The sequence below is a fragment of the Petaurus breviceps genome, unplaced genomic scaffold (genome assembly GCF_028583685.1).
Source record: "Petaurus breviceps papuanus isolate PSGF00001 unplaced genomic scaffold, PetGlider_PUasm1.0 90919, whole genome shotgun sequence".
NCBI lineage: Eukaryota > Metazoa > Chordata > Mammalia > Diprotodontia > Petauridae > Petaurus > Petaurus breviceps.
Genome location: NW_027187378.1, coordinates 16,990,928 through 17,007,839, shown reverse-complemented (window position 1 = coordinate 17,007,839; position 16,912 = coordinate 16,990,928). Strand labels below are relative to the sequence as shown.

Sequence of the window (16,912 nt, the reverse complement as noted above, 5' to 3'; positions counted from 1 at the left end):
TCCTATAATTAATTCTGAGAGAAGAACAGAATGGCATTTTTTATTTCTTTGTTCTAACTGAATTCTTATTAAGTGAATGGCAGGGTACAAAGAGATAGGAAGCACACTTGGGTTGCCTGGGAGGAAAAGGAACTCTTCTTTTTCCTGGTGGATTTTTTTTTTCTTCAAACCACTTAAGCTTTCCTCTCAGTTAAGATGTACAGAATAAACAAAGCTCTCAGACCTGACTGCTAACAAAGGGTGGAGACAGCACATTGTTGTTCTTTTTGTTTCCTTTAAACACTAGAATATGTACCAGAGACAGCCTGACATTTTGATAATGTACAACTGCAAAAGTGCCATATATCAAAACCATTGTCTGCCTCCTTGGATGACCATAAATATCCTAAAATCAGCAGTTGTTTTCTCCTTTTTTCTCCCAAAAGACTGAGCAGTCTTACTTTAGAAAGGCAATTTGAGGCAAGGAATAAACTGCATTTAATATTGATGTTTTCCTGTTTCTTAGAATTCCAGAGTCCATTGGCAAGCACTCCCTCATGAATTCTACTTAATATAAAAATATTTAATAACAGTAACTAAATAATAATAACTTACTTTTATAAGGTGCTTTGTAACTATGATGCAAAGAGTTCTATATACATTCTCATTTTAGCTTCACATAAAACATTTGTGGTAAGTAGGGCAAGAATGTAATAGATGAGGAAACAGGCCCTGGGAGATGAAGCAATTTGTCTAAATCCACATGTTCGTTCTTCATTTTGAAGAGAAACAATGATATAATGGGGTGATGTCTTGACTTGTGAGTGAATTGTATTTAAGTGAGGCAGAACTGCAGAAAGTCATCAGCCTCACTTTTTTCCTCCAGAGTCCTCAAAGTTCAGTGGCAGGACAAAAGTCAGGACAACTGATGATGGCCCAGGATGCAGCGGATGACCTTGGAGTCTTGGATGCCTGACCAAACTAAGTGCTCTACAGTGCCTTCTTCAGTCACCTTCATGGCCACTGAAACAAATTGCTCTCATCTACCCATTTTGCCAGGGGAAAGCTTCACATGCATGGGTAGACATCCCCCTTACTCACCAATGGGTGTGAGGCCTCTCAGCTACCTTAAGTCCACACAACTAGAACCCAGGTCTTTCTAATTACATATCCAGGATTTTTTGTCTTCTCTGTCTCTTTCTGTATTATGAACAAGTACAAATTTTGATAGAACTATTGGTAGACACTGAATGATTTGATTGTTCCCCCCATAGATTGTATTCTTTTAGAAGATATAATGATGATGAGGAGGAGGAAAAGTGATGTCACCAGAAATATTGCACAATAAAGTGTCTTTCACATGCAAAAGATGATGCTTTTTTATCCAATGTCCTTCCCATGACCTCATGCTCCAACTTTTTCCACCCACTGAGAAATCTGGACTTCACTACTGGGGTCCCTGGCTCTAATATTTGAAAACTTTGCCTTATCTTCCCGGGAATTAGGCCTCCACACCACTGCCATTTCCATGACTTCACTCTCTGATCACTTATTTATACCTCACTGGAAACTTGGATCCCTTTACCCCTGGGTTCCCCCCTAAAAACAAATAGGTGACCCTTTTACCTTACCTTGCTGAGAATCAGTGTTCACCATCCTCTTCCTCTTCTGCAGCACCCTTTTTTATGTTTTCTTCTACCAGTAGAATATAACTCCTTGAGGTGAGAATTTTTATTTGTGTTTGTATATTTAGCATTTAGCACAGTAACTGGTATATACTCTATCTTTCTATGCCTCCACTGACCTTCAGTAAGGATCATATGTTCCTTCACTTATTTTTCTCCTAGTCAAGATGTATTTCCCTGGAACTATACAAATTCTTTCCTGTAGTACCTATTTTTGACATGACTAGCTAAGACTAGGAATGCAGTCTACAGCAGCAAAGCAAGCAAAAGTAATTGGGCTATGTAAAGACTGAACCCCCAAATTTTCACTTTTTACAATTCTCTTAGTCTAATTGCTCATTGTGGTATGGAGTTGATTCAGAGTTCCTAAAAGCTATTCCAAAGGAATGTAGGCTCTGGAAAGTTCTTCCACTCTAGAATGGTTCTGACACCAGGCTATGCTCGTATTCTCTAGACTATCACCCAGCAAATTTGTCACTGGGTGATGAATTTTTTATTCATGGTCATTACTCCCTTTCTTTTGTTCCTGCTCTATACTGTTGTATCAATGGCACTTGTCTAGGCAAGATTTCTTATTGTTTATTTTTTTGAACATTCATTTGTTTGTATAAATAGTCTGTTCACAATACATTTTTATTTATACAGTAATTTTTATGACAGTAAGTTTTTAAAATATCTAACATTAAAAATTAAAATGTAGAAAAGTATAGAATGTAGAAAATATAGAATATAGAAAAAAGAAACATGAAATATTCCAAAAGGTTAAACAAAAATTTCTCCAGTAGAATTTAAGTTCCTTGAGGGTAAGATCTGTTTCATTTTCAATTTTGTATCCCCAGTACCTAGCACAGTGCCTGGGACTGAGAACTTGCTCAGTTATTGATGAATGGACAAAGACTGAGTCTCATGCTATTATTTCTCACCTCCCTCACTCCATGTCAACAAACAGTATGGAAGATGAGAAAGATTAGCAATAAATGAAACTAATACAGTATGGTTTCTTCTTCCTTGCCATCTTTGATGTAGCTCAAGCCACTCCCCAATAGTCAGGTTGACCTCCAAAAATCAATGTATCTCTCTTAGATTCTGCCCATGAGGAGATCTGTGGACATTGTGAGGTTTGAGTTGGAGTGGAGGTGATAGGGAGAGAATCTGGCCTAGAGTTATTACCAGTAAAAAGAAACTTCAGATACAGTTGCTTTTCTTTATTTTCCCGCAGAAAACATTCATTTTATTATAACACTAATGTAAACATAGGCTGTTGGAAATGGAGGAGAGTAGGAAAAGAGTCACCTTTGAAATCAACTTCATGACTGTAAATATCCCAGCACAAGGACACTTTCCTCATTTCAGAAAACTGTATTTATAGGGGGTTCACCTAGTTATCTTTAATGTGTTTATAAATCTGTCATTAATTTTGAAGTATTCCTAGGGATCCCATAAAATAAAACTGCCTGAATTTGATTTGTGAAAAAGACTTAGTGAGGTACCAGCTTGCTTGACTGGTTTTCAGATATATCTTTGAATGCCTTTTGAAAGAATTTGGTTACCTTGGATCTGGGATATCAGTGTTTAAATGCTACAAAAACACACAAAGGGAAAAAAAAAGAACAACAGTGTCAACCTCAGCTCTGTGCTTCAACTTAGCATTCAAAATGCATTTAAGATAAAGTCAAAAATGGGATGCATTATATGGTTTCTTTGTAAACCTAGCTAACTTTCTCCAGGTACATAGTCCTTTTGTAGGAAGTTGGCATTTCCCAGCAATGGAGGAAGTGGAGAATGTAGTTAAGATGGAGCCGAAATTAGAACCAATGTCACTCAATTGCTTTTTTTCCCCCACTTTTTTTAGACTCAAGGGTCAGAACACAAATACATAAGAAAAGAAAAAAAAAACATCATAAACTTAAATATTGGAAATTAAATGCAAAGAAAGAAAAAAGAATCATGTGAGCATAGAAGAACATAAGAGAGGATTCAAAATGCATAGCAATAAATTTTCATTTCAAGAAGATACAAGTTGTGCTGAGAATTGTCCATCTTTTCTTGGCTTCTCTGTAAGTTTTTCTTTTGTCCTCTGCTGTGCACATTTTTTACTTTGTTCTTTTTTTCCCTCCTCTCCCCCTAGAAGGCTACAATAAAGTTTAGATTTGTTTCTCTATAGCTATAGATATATAAATACACATACATCCCTATATATAGAGACATATAGTTTTTCAAACATATTCTACTCCTGATCTTTGTCTTTTATGTTTGTGTATATCAATTGTTTCCTATCCCTCCTGCCTCCACTACTTTACTTCTACCCACTTCCTTGCCCTCCTATTATTTGCCTCACTCCCTTCAAAGATTCGTCTACTATCCTTCCATTCCCATAAATCTAACACACTTCTATACCCCCCTTTTACCTATTCCCTCACTGTCCCCTCCCAAGATCTCTCCTTTGTCCTCTCCCCCTTCCCTATACCCCTACCATTTTACTTCTTCTGAATTTAGACTTTTATACTCATAAATATGTATGTGTTGTTCCCTCTTAAACCCATTCATAATGAAAGTAGGTTACTAGAACTACCAGCCCTGCTCCCCCTTCTAATTCATCTGTATTGATTCTTCCTCTTGAAACTTATTTGTGTAAAATAATTACTTTTTTTAGCTGCTCCTAAATGGTTTTACTTTTTAAATTCATATCATACTCAGGTTTGCCCCAATCTTTCTTATGAGCTACCCAATTATTAATGAGAATCTTAGACATAAATTATATATATATATATATATATATATATATATATATATATATAAAGTAAACAGTCTTTCTTTATGAATCCTTTAGAATTAGTATTTGTTATGTACCTCATATTTTTCTTGGTTATTATATGTTGAATCTTCTATTAAGTTCAGAATTTTTATTTACCAAATTCTTGAAAGTCTGAGAGTTTATCAAATTTCCATTTTTTTATTCAGGATAATACTTAAATTTGCAGAGTATGGTATTTTTTACCAGAGCCCCAGTTCTTTTGCTCTTCAATATTGCATATTCCAAGACCTCTAGTCCTTTAATGTCTCTGTTGCTAGATCTTGTGTAATTCTAATTGTGGCATCATGACATTTAAATTGTTTTAGTCTTTGTGTTTTTAATATTTTATCCTTGAGCTGGGGTTTTCAGAATTTGACTATGATATTCCTATGTGTTTTCCTCATAGGATTTCTTTTAATTGGTGATCAATAAATTTTTTCTGTTTCTACTTTCCCCCTTATTCTAATGCTTCAAGACAATTTTAAACAATAATCTCTACTATTATTGTATCAAGATTCTTTTTCTGATCATAACTTTAAGTTAGTACAATTATTTTATTTTTCTCTTCTTGATCTATTCTCCAAATCTGTTGTTTTTCTTATAAAATGTTTCAATTTCCCCTCTATTTTTTTCATTATTCTCATTTTTATTTAGTTATTTCCTGATCTCTTATAATTTTTCTGGCTTCACTTCATTCAATTCTAATTTTCAATGTATCATTTTCTTCCTTATGATTCTGGATCTCCTTTTCTAGTTGATTGACTTTCCTTTCATACCCTTCTTGTTTTTCTTGGATTATTCTTTTTTGTTTGTTTGTTTAGTTTTTCCTCCATCTCTGTCATTTGATTTTTAAAGTCTTTTTTAAGATCTTCTAAGAATTCTTTTTGGATGGGTGACCATTTGACATTACTCTTTGGGAGTTTCTTTACTCCAATATCCTCCTCTGAAGATCAACCCTGGTCATCTCTATTCCTGTAATAGCTTTCTATTGTTGGATTCTTTCTCCTTTGCCTGTGCATTTTTGGTGGTAATAGCTTAATTATTTGTAATCACCTCTAGCCCTGGGGTATGGGAAATGGTGACTCTTGCTCCAGATATTCAGTTCTTCCCTCTAGTCTGGAACTAAAGCCAAACCTCCAACCTCCTGTAGGTGTCCACAGTCAGGGGCTTTCTGTTCCATTGCTTTTGCACACACCAGGTGTGTGCTAATTCCTTCTTGCTCCAGTGCTATGCACAGCACAGTTGCGTCTGGCATTCCTTGTCAGCAACTGTTCCCTTGATCTTCCCTGGACTTAGATGCCTAACTCCCTCACTATGGGGGGCTAATGTTCTGGTGGCTGGAGCTGAGGCAGCCTCTCAACTTGCTGCTTGTTATTAAAATGAAACCTAGCCTAGAGGTGTTTACTTTTCACCAGGACCAAACCTCAACCTTGGATTTTTTTCTTCAGATCTTTTCAAATTGTCCCAGGAAGACCCAGGTTTTGCCACTATTCTTATTTATCTCCACCTACACTTTGCCGCCCTGAAGTGTTATTTTAACTCTTTTGTGGGGGAAAGTCTTGAGAGCTTGGAATTTTCTGACCATCTTCTGGCCATCTTCCCAGAATTCTCCTCCCATTCAATTACTTTTCAACTTGTAATCAATTCAGTTCAACTGACAGTAATTTGCCATCTGTTGCATGTCTGGCATTGTACTAGGCATTGAGGATACAAAACAAGAAACAAAATATCCCTTACCCTCAAAGTGCTTATATTCTATTGAAAAGTCACACAGATAAGCAAAAACAAAAAACCTACAAAATAATACAAAATCATTTCAAGAGCAGAATCAGCATTAATATTTAATGGGTTCAGAGAAGGTTTTGCATAAGAGATATGGCTTTAAGGAAACTAGACATACCAAGAGGGGTGAGGAGGGAACACATTCCAGATATAGGGAACCAACTGTACAAAGGTATGAAGGTAGGAGATAGATTGTTAAGTATAGGGAGAATTTTGCAGGCCAATTTGACTGGAACTGGGAGTGCACAAAATGAAGTAATATGAAATACAACTAAAAATGTATGTAGTAATAGAAGTGGAGGATATTAATCCATAATCAGAGTGTGGATTTTAAATTTTTTCCTAAAGGTAATAAGGGGTCAACAAAAAGTGTTTTCTATTATACTTTATGATTTTTGAAACCTTTTCACAACTATTACTTCATATGATTTTCTCCAAAACTATGTAAAGTAGGTACAGCAGATTTTATTCTCCCTATCTTACAGATGAGGAAACGAAGGCACTGAGAGATAACAATACTGGTTTAGGACTACAAGCAAACCTGTGGTGAAGCTAGACTAAAAACTGTGAACCCTTGGCTCCTAATGTAGCATTCTTTATTTTTATTGGTAAATTCTTTATTAATTTGTTTGTATACTTTTAATTTACAAGATTCAGTTCTGCAGTCCCTTGAGTTTCAAAATTTCTCCCCTTCTCCTCCCTCCACCCCCATGGTGGCATGCAATTAAGTATAGTATCTGCAAATACTTTCACATTAGACATTAGTCAGGTTGTAAAGAAGGATTGTAACTTGAGGGAATGAACAATGGGAAAGAGGAAACAAAACCAAACAAGAAAAAGGAAGAGAGCAGGTAGTTTGCTTCAATCTGCAATCAAACTCTGTTCTTTCTAGTTCTTTCTCTGAATGCAGACATCTCTCTACATCATGAGTCTTTTGGAGTTGTCTTATAACCCTTCATTGCTGAGAAGAGTTAAGTCTATCAAAGCTGGTCATCACACATACGTTGTGTCTGTCTGTAATTGTGTACAATTTTTTCTTGGTTCTGCTCTTCTCACCCAGAATCAGTTTGCATAAGTCTCTCCAGGTAAACATGAAGTCTATCTGCTCCTCATTTCTATAGCACAATAGTATTCCATTTCATTCATATACCACAACTTATTTAGCCATTCTCCAATTGATGGGCATCCCCTTAATTTCCAATTCTTTGCCACCCCAAAAAGAGCTGGATAGCATTCTTTCGAAAACATCAGCTAGCTGCTTCTTAATTAAGTAGCACTCTGCTTTCCTTGTGTGTTGAGTGGTCCCTAAAACTGCCTCTCCTTCTCTCCTCTTCTATTCATCTCATTAGAATAGATCCCCAAACAACTTCTTGCTATAGAGTCCATAGAGTTGGAGAAAATGATAGGGATAATTATACACAGTTTGATTCAGTGATTTATGGGGCTGAGAGGATACAAAACCCCTAGTTCACAGATCCTCTTCCCCCACACCTCTAAGCATTTACTAAATGCCTGATGGACTAAAAGATTATGATAGGGTCTGGTTGTCAGCCTCCATTTTCTCAGCATGCAGATATTTTAAAAGCAAGAGGAAGCTCTCAAACAGCAGGTATTGCTTCCCATCCCATCTAAAATGTCACCTTTTTTGTCTCTAGAAAATCCATCTAATTTTATCCTGGAGTCACTTTACTTTATAACCTGTTTTTTTTTTTTTTTTTTGTGAAGATAGAACTAATGGGAAATTAGCCTTAGTTTTTTCATCTATAAAACAGGTGAGTTGAACCAGATGATTTCTGAAACACCTTTTGATTCTTTCATTTTCATTTTGATACAAAAACCAAAGGACTGGTTTTTAGTGGAATGGGATATAATTTCCTTCAATGTTAAAGCAAGTTTCTTTTGTTTAAGAGGAAAAACTTGAAGTGAGAAATGGTACTCCTTTCTGATAGTGTTATCATAGACTTTAACATAAAGTCTATAGTAGCCAGCCTGGCATTATGGTCTTAGAGTTCAGAAGATTTGGGTTCTAGCACTGTCACTGTCACATAGTCGTTGCATGAATAAGCAAATTACTTAGCCCATCAATGTCTTAGGAAGTTTTTGAAGGCTATAAAGTACAAACAGTGGCATGTTGGTAAATGTTTAATTGTCACTTAGGGAGAAAAAGTACATATCACATACTTTTTTAGTTTAATCTGCATTATTAATATCTTCTCCATCACTTTCTTAAGTCTAGAAAACAAAACAACAAACCAAGCCCTGATATGTAGCTTGCTGATTTCTGAGTTGTAAATGCTCACTTTAAAAATTTACCAACTGTTCTAAGCTGGCTCCAGCACACCCTTGGTACAGATGAGTTGCTGGTATGCATGAGTGGGGAAAGTTTCCATAGTAGCAGAAATCCCAGGTCCAGAGAAAAGTTGACGTATAAAAATCTTAGAATCTTGGAGCGGACTAGGTGCTTAAAAATCACTAAATCTAATCCTGACCCACCCCAACCCACCTCCAACACATATCATACCCTCACCCTGATTAATTTCATGGATAAGGATACTGAAATCTAAATGGATGATATGATTTCACCATACCTGACATGCTAAAGGCACAGACCAGTAACAATATTAAAATTTGAACCCAGGCCTTCTGACTGCAGTTATGGTGGGACTGAGCAATCCATATTTAAGCAAGAATTCTAAGAGTAGATGGCCTTGGGCACTTTGGAACTATGCCTAAAGGATGATCAAACTGTGCATACCCTTTGATGTATCAATACCACTAGTAGACCTGCATTCCAAAGAGATCATAAAAAAAGGAAGAGGGACAAGTACAAAAATATTTATAGCAGCTCTTTCTGTAGTGGCAAAGAATTGGAAATTTAAGGGTTGCCCATCAATTTGTGAATGGCTGAATAAGTTGTGGTATATGAATGCAATGGAATACTATCATGCTATAAGAAATGAGACAGATTTCAGAAAAATCTGGAAAGACTAACATGAGTTAATGCTAAGTGAAGTGAGCAGAACCAGGAGAACATTATAAGCAATGATAACAACATTGTGCAATAATCAACTATGAGAGACTTAGCTCTCCTCAACAATATAATGATTCAAGATGGAAATATAATGATCCAATTCCAAGACTTATGATGGAAAATGCTATCCATCTCCAGAGAAAGAACTATGGAATCTGAATACAGATTGAAGCATACTATTTTTACTTTTTTTGTTTTTTGTGATTTTTCCATTTTTTTTCTGTTTCTTCTTTCACAACATGACTAACATGAAAATATGTTTAACATAACTACATGTGTATAACCTCTATCAGATTGCTTGCCATCTCGAGGAGGTGAAGAGATGGAGAAAAAAATGGAACTCAATATCTTATAAAAAATGAATGTTGAAAGCTATCTTACATGTAATTGGAAAAATACTCTTTATAAAAAATAATAGATGTCTTTAGTTTATACATGTGGCATGTCTTGATTTTGAAAAATGTTACCTCAATGCTCACTTGTTTTCCTAAGGTTCAATTAGAAAATAACTGAGGCAAAAATGAAGCTATCAATAGTCACATGAAAAAATTATCTAAATCATTACTGATTAGAAAAAATGCAAATTAAAACAACTGTGAAATGTCATCTTACACCTATCAGATTGGCTAATGTGACAGAAGAAGAAAATGACAAATGCTGGAAAAGATGTGGAAAAATTGACATACCAATGTACTATTCGTAGAGTTGGGAACTAGTCCAGCCCTTCTGGAGAAAAACTTGGAACTACATCCAAAGGGCTATAAATTGCATATACCTTTTAAATCAACAATAGGAATACTAAGCCTATATTTGAAGGAGATTAAAGAAAAAGGCTAAAACATCTATTTGCACAAAGATATGTATAGCAGCTGTTTTTGTTTTGGCTAAGAATTAGAAAATGAGAGAACACTCAGGGGCAGCTAGGTGGTGCAGTGAGTAAGAGGGCTGGTCCTGGAGTCAGGAGGACCTGGGATCAGTACCAGCCTCAGATGCTTAATACCCCCCCCCCATACACACACACACACACACACACACACACACACACAAAACTGACTGTGTAACCTTGTGCAAGTTACTTAACCGCAATTGCTTTAAAAAAATGAGAAAATGCTCATCAATTGGAGAATGATTGAATAAGTTGTGGTATATAATTATGATGGAATACTTCTGTGCTGTAAGAAATGATGAGCAGATTGATTTTAGAAAAAAAAAACACATGGAAAGACTAGCATGTAATAATGAAGAGAGAAATGAGCAGAAACAGGGGAACATTGTACACAGTAACAACATTTTTGTAATGAGTGATCAAATGTGATTTAGCTATCCTGATTAAGACAATCATCCAAGATAATTCCAAAGGACCATTATGAAAAATGATATCTACCTCTAGAGAGAGAAAACAGATGAACTCTGGATGCAGATTGAAGCATTTTTTAAACTTCCTTTATTTTTATTATTTCATTTTTTGTGTGTTTTCTTTGGAAATATGGCCAATATGGACCTCACATGTAAAATTGAAATCAAATTATTTTCCTTCTGGTGGGAGAGGCAGGAAGGAGGAAGATAATTTAGAATTCAATTTTTTAAAATGGTTTTTAAAATGTTTACGTGCAATTGTAAAATATTTAGCAAGGTGTATATATATATATATGCATACATACATATATATATATATATATATATATATATATATATAGTAACTAAGGAAATTATGTCAGGGCCATTGTACTGTTTGCATGTGGAGTCAGGAGAGATGTCAACAAATTGTGCTCAAGGGGCTGCAAGGAAGGGTAACTAGGCTGAAAACAGAAAAAAAGAGCCCAAATTCATTACTGGCACAGCCAAAGGATTTCCAATCATCACCACCCCCATATTTTTCAAAAAATAAAACATTGCTGTACAAACATTTTTACCCCTCAATTTTCTTGTTTAAAATATATCTATCGAATGGAGAGACAGCCTGAATTGGAGCCCTGCCTTAGAAATATTAGCTATGGTACTGGGAATGCAGAGATGCAAGGTGGTGCAGTAGAGAGAGTGTTGACCCTGGAATTAGGAGAACATGAGTTCAAATGTGGCCTCAGACTCTTACTACTTGTGTGACCCAGAGCAAGGCACTTAACCCTGATTGCAAAAGAAAGAAAGAAGAAAGGAAAGAAAGAAGGAAAGAAGAAAAGACAGAAATTCTAGCTATGTAACCAAGTCTCCTCTCTGTTTCTCAAAGTTGCTTTTCCACATTGGTCTACAGAGTTTCAATACCTGGAGTTTCCTAAAGGTAATGAAAGTAATTCATGATCAAGACCTTGATGGGCAGTACAGTATGTTGAATAGAGAACTGTTCACCAAGTCAAAAAGAATCAGATTCCATCTCTGATTCCAACACATACTGGCTATTGGACTCTGAACAAGTCACTTAAATTCTCAATGCTTCAAACAATGCTAAAAGACTAAAGTGGGAGAGTTTGTGGCTGATCTGCATCTGGCAGAGGGACTTTCCTTACCAGGGAGCTCCCTACACAGATAAAAATCTAAAGTCTGAACAATACAACAACAGCATCAGTTCTCCCTCAGAACAGTTGTCATGGGAGCCCCTTGTTAAATCTTAAAGCACTATAGGAATAAAAGCTCTGGTTGATTACAGTGACTTAAAAGTAATAGCTCTCTCTGAAGTAGAAGTGTGAATTAAAGGCTTTCTCATTAAAAATATGATTCCAGACCCTGAACAGTGCTCCTTTATTCATTATTGATGCAACTAGTTGACCCAGGGGATAAGATGGTAAGCCTGGAATCAGGAAGACCTGAGTTCAAAGCTATCAAATAATCACTAGCTGTGGGATCCTAGGCAGATCACAACCTCTGTTGGCCTCAGTTTCCTCAACTGTAAAATGAGAATAATAAGAGCACCTACCTCCCAGGGTTATTGTGAAGATCAAATGAGATAAAACTTGTAAAATGATTAGCACAGTGTCTGGCATGCAGTAGACAGTTTATAGATGATTGTTCCCTTTCCTTTTCCTATTCAATTCCATAAGCATTTATTAAGTGTCTACTTTGTACTCTGTGAAGGAATTGGCATAGATAGAAATGATCTATTCACTGTCCTCCTGAGTTGATACAACATGTACTCAAATAAGCAAATAAAAAATCATTGGTGCAAAGGAGAGAGCATTAGAAATTATTGGCATCAGTCAATGCCTCTGACACCTCAGCTGAGCCTTGACACAAGCTAGGCATTCTAAAATGAGCAAGGGGAAGAGGGAAAACATTCCAGGGAATGAGGGACAGTTTGGCTGATGTTCAAAGACAAGAGATGAAAAGTTGTCTACAACAAATAATTCAATTTTATGAAACATAAAGTGTATGAGGCAAAGCTGTATGCTATAACACCGGAAAAGTTGACTGGAACCAGATTGTAAAGGGTTTTTAATGTCAAAGAAAATTTGTTTTCTACCATTATTTATCATTGCCATTGTTGTTGTTTGTCCTTCCTTTTCGAAGAGGACCCTAGCATCATGGAGCTATACTTTGACTCACCTGTGAATTGGATTTAAATGAGGCAGAGTTGCACAAAGTCATCTGCCTCACTCTCTTCTGAGTCATCAAAATCCAGCAGCAAGACAAAAGTCAGGACCACTGACTGGCTATAATTGCCGTTATTATCATTGTTAATGCAATTTCAACTAAAAGGCATGTATGCTTAAGAATAAATATTCTTAATACTTAACCAGTTCCTTATGTTTTTCTATTTATCACTATCATATTTGGGTTAGAGAGAAGGATTAAAATGAAATATTGATGCACCTATAAGAAGTTATTAAAAAGGAAAACTTTTAAAAGATAGCACTGTACAGACACAACCAAATCTGCCAGGGTTTCTCTCCACCCACTCTCCAATTCTTAAGGACAAAGAAAGGGAACGAGAGGGTGGGTACAGGAAACATGTAGAGGTGCATCTTGAATATTTTCCCTTAAACCCATGTCTTTTGTTGATGTGTATTTCCAGGAATTTTTCTAACCAAATCACCTCTCTCAGACTGAAGTGAATTTGCATGCCTATAAGGAAATCCTGTCTAACCCAGCTTACTCTCTGAGTTTATTTTGCCAAGTTGCAAATAAGAATTCTAGCTTTCCATTTTTTAAGATTGCCAGAAATGCTCTTTAGATGAATTTGTGTTTGGAAATTTAGCAAGACACTAAACCACATTCTCTTATAACCCATGGTAAACTTCATTGAAGTGTCATGTGAGCCCAGACCCTAAATCAGGTTAGAATAGTCAAGAACCATCTGCCCAAAATAAGTTTGGACTTGTCACTCCCCAAATCTGCTCAGAGATGAACAGACCAGCCTTTTACTTTTCAAACACCAATATCAGATAAATGGAATTCAAAAACTTTCCTCCCCACTTCCCCAGCTGACCACAATAACTTGAAAGGCATGGTTTTTTTTACATCAAGTATTCCATTAGCACTTTCTTATGTTTTCCCAGATATGAAGAGTTTGTATATCACATATGGTTCATAGGCAGGAATTCAAGGAAAATTTGGCATGTGTGTAAGAAGCCACAGAAAGTTAGCTCCTTGGAATACAGCTTGACATATCAGCTTAAGAAAATTTAGTGTCCACAATGTAAATAGGAATGCTCTCAGTCTAGAGGTGTATCTAAGAAGTTGTGTGTAAACAGAATTAATAGGCTCACAGATTGTTACTAAAAGAAGAGATCTTAAAGGTTTCTATAAAACAAATTCCATTTTAAATAAGGAATGAACTGCAAAACAAAAACTGGAGAAAAGCACATTCACTTGTTAAACTCTACACCAAACCTGAAGTTAATATTCATTATAATTTTTATTAATGAATTCCAGTTTTCTTAAGAAATTTCTGATAAATTCATTTAAAGAGAATGAAACTTAAAACATTTTCTTCCTCACTGAACCAAAAGAAAAAAACATGAACCAATAATTTTAAAATTACAATTTCTAGTTTAAATCACAGAAGGGGGGACAATTATTTTAATGTATATAGCTCTTTCAAAATAGCAAATTCCTTGTAAAATGAGATCACCATCCAATGTTTTTTTAAAAGTTATTCTGAACTCAACAAACACCAAATAAAATGAGCAGTTTCACATACAAAGCAAAGTATATAATGTAGATTGCAAATGAAACCATGAATCTTTTTTTTGTGTGTATAGATTGCTGTTCTTTTTTAGTACATAATAAATTCAATATGTTTCTTTCAAAGCTCTCTTGCTTATGTCGATTTCCTTCTGATCCTCCTTTGGTTTCCTTCTTTTATTTAAAAAAATGCTTCAATGACACTCCTTTTTGAGGAGGGACTTCCTCTTCTACCCCACCCCCACATAAATAGGAGAAAATAAAACCTTTGGAATAAATGCACATATTGAAACAAAACCAATCCATACACTGCTCATACCCAGAAAATAGTTATCTTATTCTGATTTTTTCAAGTTTAGATTTTTTTGAATAGGAGATCTATTTGACAAGATTCAAGCCTATCCCATTATAGAGATTTTTAAAAAATGTTGTAGTCTTTCCATTTTGTTTTTTATTGTGTCATTGGTGATATGTGAGCAAAGAAGCAGTGCTGTATAGTAGAGTGATTGGCTTGGAGTCAGGAAGACCCAAGTTCAAATCCTACCTCTGATCCTTCTTAGCTATCTGACTCAGGGAAAGTCTTGACTCCCATGGGTCTCAGACAACTTTTTTTTTTCTTTAAAGCAATTGGGGTTAAGTAACTTGGCCAAGGTTACAGCGGCCAGTTATTTTTTTGTGTGGGTGTTAAGTATCTGAGGCAGGAACTGATCCCGGGTCCTCCCAACTTTGCCGGCACTCTTACTCACTGCGCCACCTAGCCTCCCTCTCAGACAACTTCTTAAGCATTTATTGATTTAGTCTTATACTGATGAATGCAGTCAGTCTGCACACACTGATAGTGTAGAGTCAAACATGTCCCTATTGGGAAGATTAAAAATGTCTATATTTCTAAATATGCCAAAATTATTTATGGTAATTGAACTCAGATATGGCAAGTAGATTTTTTTTAAGTTTATGACATGATTATGGAATCATTTTGTTGATTTTAATAAAAAACTCATTGACTTTAGAGCTGGGAAATGAAAGTCCATGCTTGTCTTCAGGGAAAGGAGTAAGAAAAGTTACTTTTCCTAAAAGAATCAGTCAAGGACTATGTTCTCTCTCTGTGTATCTTTTCATAATGAACAATAAAAAGGTATTTATTAAGCACTTACTATGTATGAAGAACACAGTAAACATGTACATTTGCATAGCATATTATGGACAACAAAACACACACACACACACACACACACACACACATATATATATATATAAAATCTCTTCAGACCTTCCTAAAAATTCTGTGATCTGAGTAGGAGGAGTATTGTCATCCCCACTATCCAGTGGGTCAAAGAGTATTGGGTTGTCTAAGAGCTGCAGACTGAAGTCATGTCAAGTCAATACACATTCATTGTATGTCTACAATATGCCAGGTATTGTGCTAGGTGCTTGATATGCTGATAATGGCAAAAGATAGTCCCTGCACTCAAGGACCACACAGTCTAATGATGGAGAAAACATGTGAACAACAATGTCTGAAAGATACTAGATAATTTGGAGAAAGTCAACAAGGGAAAGGTAGTAATATTAAGGGGGACCAAGAAAGACTTCTTTTAGAAAGTGGGATTTTATCTGAGATTTGAAGGAAGCCAGGGAAGGCTGGCGATGAAGTTGAGAAGCAAAGGGATTCCAGACATGGGGGAGAGCTAGTGAAAATCCCTAAATTCAGAGATGGAATGATTTGTTGAGGAACAACAAAGAGGCCAAGGCCACAGTATCACACAGTAAGTGAAAAAGAAGAAAGTAGAAGAAGTCTGGGGAGGTAGGAGGGGCCATAGTTTGAAGGCCTTTGAAAGGTAAAAAGAGGATTTTTTATTTGATACTGGAGGTAACAGGGATCCACCAGAAATTAGTGTTGAGAAATTTTCCCTCCTTCTCAGTCATTGACGAGGCTCTATGAGTGTGGGTAAGCCACCTCAACTCTGGACCTAAGTTCCCTTTGATATTAAATAAGTGGGTTAAACTAAATGATCATTAAGGCCTCTTCCAGTTCTAAAATCCCAAAATATTTATTAATCAGAACTGTTTGCTCAAAAGATTTCCAGGAATTTTTTTTTTGCTAAAGTGAGAAAACTTCCCCCCCCCCCGCCCACATATTGACATGCTGCTCCAGAATCTCCTCTCATTTGTGTTAGAAGTTGTTAGATCTTGCATAACCTTGATTTGTTTATTAGTACATTAACTCCTTTCTGAATACTTGCATTTTTTTTGATATGAGAGTTTAGGATTTTTACTATAACATTTCTTGGGTTATTTTTGTTTGGGATATCTTTCAGATAATAATTACTAGATTCTCTTTATCCTTATTTTGTCCTCTAGTTCTAGTAGAGCTGGATAATTTTCATTTATGATTTCTTAACATCTAATGTCCAGAATTTTTAAATAATTATATCTTGAAAGCTATAATTTTAAATAATTCTAAAATAATATTTGCTTGACCTGCTTTTCAGGTCATTTTTTAAAAATATATATAGTAAATGTTAT

General features: G+C 35.7%; 1 long non-coding RNA gene across 2 annotated transcripts in view; it reads left to right on the top strand.

Moving 5' to 3' along the window:
• Positions 1–16,912, top strand: part of LOC138151932 (uncharacterized) — a 215,631-nt gene that overhangs the window by 131,328 nt on the left and 67,391 nt on the right. The window lies entirely within an intron of this gene.